Source organism: Microcebus murinus, chromosome 17 (genome assembly GCF_040939455.1).
Source record: "Microcebus murinus isolate Inina chromosome 17, M.murinus_Inina_mat1.0, whole genome shotgun sequence".
In the NCBI taxonomy this organism is placed as follows: Eukaryota; Metazoa; Chordata; class Mammalia; order Primates; family Cheirogaleidae; genus Microcebus; species Microcebus murinus.
Window position 1 is genome coordinate 49,323,142 of NC_134120.1, and position 9,433 is coordinate 49,332,574.

The following is a 9,433-nucleotide window of genomic DNA, read 5'->3' on the forward strand; positions in this document are numbered from 1 at the left end:
CCTGCACTATATACTGGGTATGGAAGACAACTCTGCTTTCTAGGAGTCACATTCTAGATACAAAGAAAAGGCTCTACCGAAAGCCCATATAAACAAAATTCACGGACAAAGTGGTGGCAAAAGTCAAAAGGCTTTTACTTATACAGAACACAACATTTGTATACAAATTTGTTAACTCTGACATTATGAAGGTAAAGGTTCTGGGTCAATAATTTTAAGCAAGCACATGAAATATTTTTCTTTGAGACACTAAAAAAATGTTTCAACTAAACATCATATTCTCATGCTAAAAATATAAGCACACAGCTCTCTCCAAGATATTTCCTTTGACTCTCACTCATGCATTACTCCCTTTCCAATTCCTCTGTTCCTGTTTTATAAATTCTGCTGTATACGGGAGACCCTTAATTCCCCTATAACACTATAAAGCTACTTCAGAGCCAGAGAAAGAGCAAGAAGGATGTTCAGTGCGCCTTCTGCCCTTTGCTCTGTGACTCTCTCAACACTGGCATCTCTGGCCTAGTAAGAGGTCCCAGCCTGTGGCCTGCCTCTGGACTTCTAAGTGGCTGATGGTTCCGGTTTAACACATAACCTCATTTAATCTTCAGAACCAGCCTGTCAGGTAGGTATTGTTATCTCCATATTACAAAAGAGACAACTGAGTAAATAATATAACAAAAATGTATTCATGAATTGGGGAATTCCTACAGTTCTATGAGTTTTTATCTGTTTAATGAAAGGATCTTCTGTATCAGAGTTGATAAATCAATCATTTATTCAATTACCTTGAGTAAACACCATGAAACCTTCATTAGAGGGGAGATTATCTGCAGATGTAGTTTACCAAGTGAGTTAAATAATATAGTGAAGAAAGCACTAGTTCAAAAGACAAATTTGTTCAAAAAGAACTCAATACTCAGCTGTTATTAGTGGTTTTAGTTAGATCACAACAATGTGATGGGACAAGGATTTCTGAAGAGAATAAAAGGTTGGAAGATCTATCCAACTCTAAAATTAACTTAATGCTCCTTCCACACACAGTCCAGTCCCATGTAACCCTGGTGTTATGATGTATACTTAGTCTAATCAGGATCAAAATAAACAGGGAAAATCCTTGAAGAAGGTATGTTGGAGACATACCATGTCTCAAATAGTCCAACCAAACCCATTTCCTCCTTCTCAAGACTAAAAGATAATCACCTTCTGCTCAGGCTGAGCCTGGGGAGTCATATTTAGCTTGAGTATAGGGAGTATGCTGTATGAAAAATAAAGCTTTTAGCTACCTGATCCAGTTTCAGCCCGGTGACATGCTCATACTGTGAAAGGCAGGCAGAGGAGCTTCAGATTCACACTGAATAGCAGGTGAACTCATTCCAGAGCGCACCAAGCAGGTATGGTGGAGCCAAATCCTCTCCACTATCTTATCAGCTGATACTTCTCCCTGGCACAATTGGCCTTGCATAACCAAATGATTGAGAGAAACCCATGGTTCCTGTACAGCAGGTGCTATCCCTCTATTACCAGTTGATAGATGCTGACATTAAGAATAGGTTCTCCAGTTCTAATAACAGTAAACAGAAAATTCTAAAACTGACATAGGGATATCAAATAAATGCACAAGAATTGTTATAGCCCCGGGGCACTGACCATAGGAGCAAGGGCAATGGAAAGAGGTCACTACCACGACATGGCTGTGAGGCCTCTGGCTCGTCTCTTTGTTTCAGCGTCCTCACATAGAAAATAAGGCTATTATCTCTACTTGGCAGGGTTGTTGTAAAAAAAATTTTTTTTTTTTTGGATAGAGTCTCATTCTGTCACCCCAGCTAGAGTGCAGTGGTGGCATCTTAGCTCACTGCAACCTCAAACTCCTGGGCTCAAGCAATCCTCCTGCCTCAGCCTCCCCAATAGCTAGGACTATAGGTGTGTGCCACCATGTCTGGCTGATTTTTCTATTTTTGTAGAGATGAGCTCTCCCTGTTGCTCAGGCTGGTCTGGAACTCCTGAACTCTTGACCTCAACCAATCCTCTCACCTTGGCCTCCCAGAGTGCTAGTATTTTAGTCATGAGCCACTAGCTTATGATTCTTTAAGCCACTAGCTTTAGACTCTTAAAGAGATAATTTATATGAAGTGCTTACCACAATGCCTAGTCCAAAGAAGGTGTTCAATCAGGAAACTGTAATAATAATGATAATCTTTTACAAACATTAAACACCTCCTAGAAATACTGAGCATTCTTAAGCAACAGATGTCAGCACCATTTTATGGATAAGAATCTCAGTGGATAGAGCAGATATTAAAGACTTCAAAATTGCAAACTTCCACCTTTCAAGTAATATTACCTGGGCAAGTTATTTTGAGCCAGTTAGAAAATGATACAACAAAAGATCAGTCCTTTCTTTTAAGCATTTGTTTAACACACATTTTAAATCATAAAACAGAGAGCTTTCTCTCTTAAGTAATACTTTCCTAAATAATTCTTATTCCTGTATAGTTCATATGTAAACAGATGTTATGGCTATCATGTCAAAATAGGTACCTATTATTCATCAAAAAATACTAAGAGATTAAAGAAATGTATTACATGGGCAAACATTTTGGAATGTTTACAAAGAAAAAACAACACAGCATCTTAAAACAAGCAAAAAGTATACTATATTCCTGATGATGCCTTACTAAGCCCAAACATTCCTTGACTTATGTTAGCTCATAAGAAAAGGACATCACTTTACAAGGACCACTAGTTTATACCTTAAACTGTCAGGAAAAATAACATAACACAATTCAAGGAGCACCAATTCAGAGCTTTTAATTCATATTAACTCTGATGGTTTTGCTGGCACACAGTGGACAATTTGAAATCATATAATCAAATTATCAGATGACTTTATATTGAATAGACTATCTCCAAATGCCTTTTAAGAGCTATGTGCATTCTGGACACCTCTTTTAGAATAAATTAAACACCAAGTCTCTAGTAAGGCTGGATATATATATCTTGCCAGGAGCAATAAATGTCACATCATAATGCATTGTAAAGATTATCTTGACCATCATATAATTTCACTGTTTATTCAGACGTATTAAAAAGTCGTCTATATAGATTGTAATCCCAGATTAACCAATGAACTTTTTGTTTATAATTACGATTCTTTTTATAAAAAGAAACTAGAAGGGCCTAAAATAGGGCAAAATGTTTTACTAGTTGTCTCTTTTAAACCCCTCACCATTTTTGAGAAAGAAGGGCACAGGAATGTTCTTTGCTCTTTGTTTTAAAACACAGATGTCCCTATGGAACTGTCCAGGATCATCTTCACCAGATATGAGATCAACCAGGACCCTGAACCACAGTTAAACAGCAGTAGCTCAAAGCTGAAAACTCCTGGTGTGGATGCAGAGAGATAGGAACACTCCTACACTGCTAGTGGGACTGCAAACTAGTTCAACCTCTATGAAAAGCAATATGGAGATACCTTAAAGTGATACAAGTAGATCTACCATTTGATCCAGCAATTCCACTATTGGGCATCTACCCAAAAGATCAAAAGTCACTTTATGAAAAAGACACCTGCACTCAAATGTTTATAGCAGCACAATTCACAATTGCAAAGTTGTGGAAATAACCCAAGTGCCCATCAATACATGAGTGGATTAATAAAATGTGGTATATGTATACCATGGAGTACTATTCAGCTTTAAGAAACAATGGTGATATAGCACCGCTTGTATTTTCCTGGACAGAGCTGGAACCCATTCTACTAAGTGAAGTATCTCAAGAATGGAAAAACAAGCACCACATGTACTCACCAGCAAATTGGTATTAATGGATCAACACATAAGCAGACATATAGGAAAAACATTTATGGGGTGTCGGGCAGGTGGGAGGGGGGAGGAAGGGATGGGTATATACAAACATAATGAGTGAAGTGTGCAATGTTTGGGGGATGGTTACGCTTGAAGCTCTGACACGAGGGGCGAGGGGGGCAAGGGCAATATATATAACCTTAACATCTGTACCCCCATAATATACTGAAATAAAAAAAAAAGCTGAAAACCCCTTTTAAAAGCTCTGTGGTTCTGCTTAAAGGGAGGACAATGCTTCTTTAAGACAAAAGTCTGCCAACCTCCTCATTTGCTGGCAAATTAATAAACTATCTTACCTTTTTCTCAAACTGCTTGTCCTCATTCTTTGTTTGGCCTCAGAGACAAGTACTGAACTTTCAGTAACAAAACCATCCTACTATAGATTTTAAAACCGATTTATATTCTGCCTGGTTGAAAATAAACGAGGCAGTTCACACAAATACACATATTACTAAAAAATAAAGATAAGGGAATTGGTACAAAAAGCAAATAAGGATATGAAATAAAATAAAGGCAATAGACTCACATTTAATGTCCAGTTACTAGTTACAAAATCACGTATAGAAAGAACACTTCCAAAACTGTTTAAATATGTCAAAAAGTTGGATAAAGGCAAGGTTGGGAAGGTAATCCACTGGCTACCCAAGCAGCATAAAGTGTGCTTTCTGTGAGCCAATGTTTCTCCTCCAAAGGAAAGGTAGAAAAGTCTAATTTGGATAGTTTATATTGAAAATATAAGACACTACAGATAAATATAAACACTAAGTAGTAAAGTTCTAAATTCAAGGTTCTACATTCTGAGTGGATTTTTATTTTTATTTTATTTTTTTGAGACACAGTCTCGCTTTGTTGCCCAGGCTAGAGTGAGTGCCGTGGTGTCAGCCTAGCTCACAGCAACCTCAATCTCCTGGGCTCAAGTGATCCTACTGCCTCAGCCTCCCAAGTAGCTGAGACTACAGGCATGTGGCACCATGACTAGCTCATTTTTTTTTGTATATATATTTTCAGTTGGTCAATTAATTTCTTTCTATTTGTAGTAGAGACGGGGGTCTCGCTCTTGCTCAGGCTGGTTTCGAACTCCTGAACTTGAGCAATCAGCCTGCCTCGGCCTCCCAGAGTGCTAGGATTACAGGCGTGAGCCACCGCGCCCGGCCCTGAGTGGATTTTTAAAAGATCACATTCTGGCGGCTCCTCTACCCTTTTCTAATAAATTTATATAGCCTCTCAAATTATGTATCTGACCTAAATAATCTAAAAAGAATTTTAAAAGATCCCATTTCTAACAATCATAAAAACCACCTTGGCTTTGTACAGAGATAAAATGAAAGCAGAAAAATGAGCTGATAATGTAACCATTTTGTTAGGCATTACAAGCAAGAAGCCTCACTTCTTGGTAACAATTTTAACACTAACCTAAACTGACAAGTAAGAGCCCTGAAATTTAGCACTGAAAGGCTTTAGAGTTTAGAGGAAAGAGACTCTAAACTGCAGTCAGCAAATCAAATTAGAAAAAAAATTTACTTTACCATCATTTTAATCCTAAAAGTCACATTAAGGGCTTTGTCTTGCTCCTAAAGGATTCTTTTTTCTTCCTTTTACCTCTTGATATACTAGAAGTTGGGTAGAGGCAGACCCTGTGGCCTCAGCTTCCTACTGCAAATCAGGAGCAGGGTGGCCCTCGTGAGGACAACAGAGTGGCTTCAGCAGGATTCTGGCACCTCCCCACCATGTAGGTTGCCACTGACTCTCAGAGATATCTAGCCGCTTCATATGGACCATAGGAGTTAGCAACTTTCCCTCACACGTTTGTCTTGAAAAGTACAGAACCTTACACATGTAGTGTTTAATGTTAGTACCAGCATGTTACTAAAACAATCAAACCAACAGCTGGAGAGATGGATTCCAAAATTCCCAGTTAATTAACTGCTAGAAAAGCCACCAAGACAAGTTCTTATTCTAATGTCTTACCACCAAGATATAGCCATAAAACTTACTGCCGTGGCCAAAAATAAATAGCTTCAAACTCTTTGAAGTTTTAATGACACATAATTTATTTATATAGGATTCTGCCGACTGGAGGCTCTGTCTACCAACTTGTGAGCTGTTTCATCAGGAAGAAGGTAAATGAGAGGTCAGAAGACTGAGTCTGTGAGTCTCAGCCAGAAAATAGCTACTCATTTAGCAATGAAGGGAAGGAGAGAGAGAAAAACAGGATTTCAAAATAAAGGCTCCAAACCACTGCCTGCCAATTGACAAGGCAAGTCAACATGCATACACTACAGACACACAGTGTCACTGGGGTCAGAGCAAAAAGGAAAGGATTAAAGATGGAAAGATTTAAGTCAGACTTTTTAAAAGGTTATACTTAAGTTGCTAAGCTCCTAAGGGAGATAGCTGAATCTAGCTCTCTCCAGGAATCTACCTCCTAACAATGCAGCTTGCAGCTCAGGGTTATCATGCTTGTATTAGGAAATACGTATACAAAGAAGCATAGAAAATAGCTGTTGACATAGAGAACTAGGCTATATTTAAATATTAATATTTAAACTAAACATTGCAAAAATGTTCACTGTAATGTTCATGGGCTTAGTTGAACCTTTTGCCACCTCTAATGTGTGGCACCACCAGGATTATTCACTCGAGGCTCACCATTCAGGAAAATTCAGTAAACTCATTTAGGAAGTGCCACCCACTCCCAGGTCACTGGTAAGGACAAACTGCCTGCTGCTTACCTTCATTCATCAAATCTCTACCAAGTCCTCTCTCAAAGCCAGCTCAGTGCTTGGTAGTGGGCAGCTCTGGGAGTCTGGCCTTCAGGGACTCTAGGTCCAGCAGTAAACCAAAAATTACAATGCAGGGGGTGATATATTCTTATAGCAATAAAGGAAACAAAGCCCCAGTTGACCCAGTTGACCCACTGTTTGCTTCTAAACAGTGCTTACTATAGCCTTCAAGGGTTTTCAAATGCTTTCATTTCCAGTTCCTCTTAAGCATAATGCAGCTCTGTTGACTTTCAACTGTGCCATCAAATTATTAACACGGAACCTGTCGTTTCGCTTCTAGCATTCTATGGCTATCTCATCGAAATTTGGGCATGGAGATACTTGAGTCTGATCAACCACAATCGACTACACATTTAATTAAAGGAAAGAAGTCCTGCATAGGATGGCTTTCACACATGGCTTTGGACTGTTCTTTTTATACTCGGGTTGGGTATGGCCTGAGGTTGACTGTCCTTCAAAGTCAAAGGCAAAGTGAAGATGCTGCACTAGGAAGACCAGCCCAGGAAGGACTAAGTCACCTGTCCTTCCCCTGCACCTTGTAGCCATCTTCGCCGCTTCTCCCTTCAACATCACCTGCCACACTTTTCATTCTTAAGCCACAGAAGAAAACAATCAATACTAAACCATTAACATATTAACCATTATGGGCTACTAAATTAATTGGCAAATATTTCAAAATTTATTTCAAAACTGACTTTGTATTGTCAAAACATAAACTAGCCACGCCAAGTTTTAACTGATAGTATAATCGGCATCTCTGCTGAGCAAAGAACTTCAACCGGGCCTGGCTTGACACCGAGAGACTGGTTTTCAATTTAAATTAAAAATTTGGAAAGTCCCAAATGTGCATTAACCAATCAGTCTGGCCGCTTGTTAAGTAATCCTTCAGAGCATTTCCAAGTATTCAGAGTTCCAGTACTTTCTAAAAAGAAGGGTGATCTTCCTGGTCCTGTTTTGCTAATTCTGCCTTCAAAATGTCATCTCGGATTTTCAATGAGAACAGTCCTAATTTGTTAAGGCGAGTGGAGAACATGGTGATCCGCCGGCGTTAAAAGTTGAGAGGCTGCCCGCACAAACGGTATCTGAACGTGTTCCATACAAATTAAGATTCGCGGAGAGGGCAGCAGGGTTTGAGAACAGAGAACTACTCACACTTGAATCCCGTCTACGACCTGAAGGTGGAGGCGCCGGGCAAACGAACGCGGGGAAGAAATAACAGCAACCCGCCAGCCCCGCTCCGCCGCGATCACGTGCCCGGCGCCCCCTCCCCCAGGGCCGGGGGCGGGATGGAGAGGCGGCCTCCCGCCGCGCGCCCCGTGACCCGCCCGGCCGCGGCTCGAGCCCCACGGCAGAGGCCGGGGCGGGGGGGTCCCAGGTGACCATTCCCACCGGCGGCGGCGGGGGCCGCGACGGCTGAGTCCTTAGAGGCTCCCGCGGTGTGTACCCCGCCGGCGCCCCCGCTCACCCCGTCAGGCCGTCCTGCGGCGGAGGGGGCCGCGTCTACGTGGCGCGGTCGCCGCGAGGCGGGCACAGGACGGGGCACGGGCATGGGGCGGCTCGGCCCGCGCCGTCCCCGAGGGTCCCGGCCTCCGGCAGGGCAGCGCGCGCAGAAGGCGAGCCCCCACCGCCTGCCCCACGCGCAGACCCGCGACGCCCGCCCCGGAGGGAGGACGCGAGGACCCGGCCCGGCGCCCGCTTACCTGCAGCGGCTCTGCGCCCGGTCCGCGCCGGCGCCCGCGGGCAGCCGAGGGGAGGCGGCGGCCGGTCGGCAGCGGCGAAAACCCGCCGGGAAGGGCGGGCGGCCGAGGGGGCGGGGCCGGCGGGAGACGCGCGCTGCTGGGCCGGGGCTCCTGCCGCCGCCGCTGCCCGAGAGCCGCCTGGGCCGCAGCCGAGCCGGGCGGCCCTCATGAATGGGACGCGGCAGCGGCGGCCGAGCCGGCGGCGGGCAGCGCGCAAGCCCCGCCCCGGCCACGTGACGCGCGCTCTGCCGCCCCCTCCCGGGCGCGCGCCGCGCCCTCGCCGCGTCGTTCCGGGCCGCGCGCCGCGCCCCTGCGGCTTCCCACAGGGCCCCTGCCCGCGCGCCGCCGCCGGCCTCTGAGGGCGGGATCGCGGTTTTCAGGAGAAAAAATGCTTGGGGTGACAGGAACGTTACTTTAAAAAAAAAAGTTTCTTCTGGTTCCCGTGGCAACGCTGCGGCGCGTCACGTGGGACTTAGAGGCCAATAGCCAAAAAAGAATATTAAAGTGCAAAAAAGATGTACAGCAGAAATGTTCTATAATCCTCTTTTGACCCTCAGCGCATCTCCTTTGCTTACTTTCCCTTCCAAAAAAAAAAAAAATCCTATTACACACCTTCTTTTAAGAAATATACTTTTGAAGAAACGGATTGCCAGGACTGTGTGTACTGTTGGTGCACGCTGGTTTTTATCTTTTTGCAGCCTATTCTGTTATTGACAGTGATGGATGGAAGCGCATGTGTTACCTCTGAATGCCAGGTGATTTCTCAGTGAGCATCATGTGTATGATCATTTATTTAGCTCTGAGGGCATTGAAATGGGCATTCTCACACACCGAGCTACCCCGTGACGGCCCTGCCGCAGCCCAGTCTTCCCACCGACGCGCTGTGGGGCTCTGGGCCGGCTGGGACCCAGGGAGCCGCTTCCTCCTCCAAGTTCCTTTGGGCTTTCTCTGGAATTCCACCAAGCTTTGCCCCATCTGTAACCGAGGCCCTGTGGAAACAAAGGTGTTCTGAATCTTCCTCATTTCACTGTCTTTCACCTGGCTTCCC

The 9,433-nt window shown here is 43.9% G+C and overlaps 1 protein-coding gene across 2 annotated transcripts in view; it reads right to left on the reverse strand.

The window, feature by feature from the left end:
• The window catches only part of LPIN2 (lipin 2), a 95,874-nt gene extending 87,316 nt beyond the window's left edge, over nt 1-8,558 (reverse strand). Inside the window, exon 1 of one of the 2 annotated variants that reach the window (XM_012746152.3) lies at nt 8,347-8,558. The gene's annotated coding sequence lies outside the window, so the exon portion shown is untranslated. Of the gene's footprint in view, nt 1-7,798; nt 7,898-8,346 lie in introns of those variants that run through there. The other variant, XM_012746155.3, reaches the window with a different exon arrangement.
• Between the last annotated feature and the right edge of the window lie 875 nt (nt 8,559-9,433).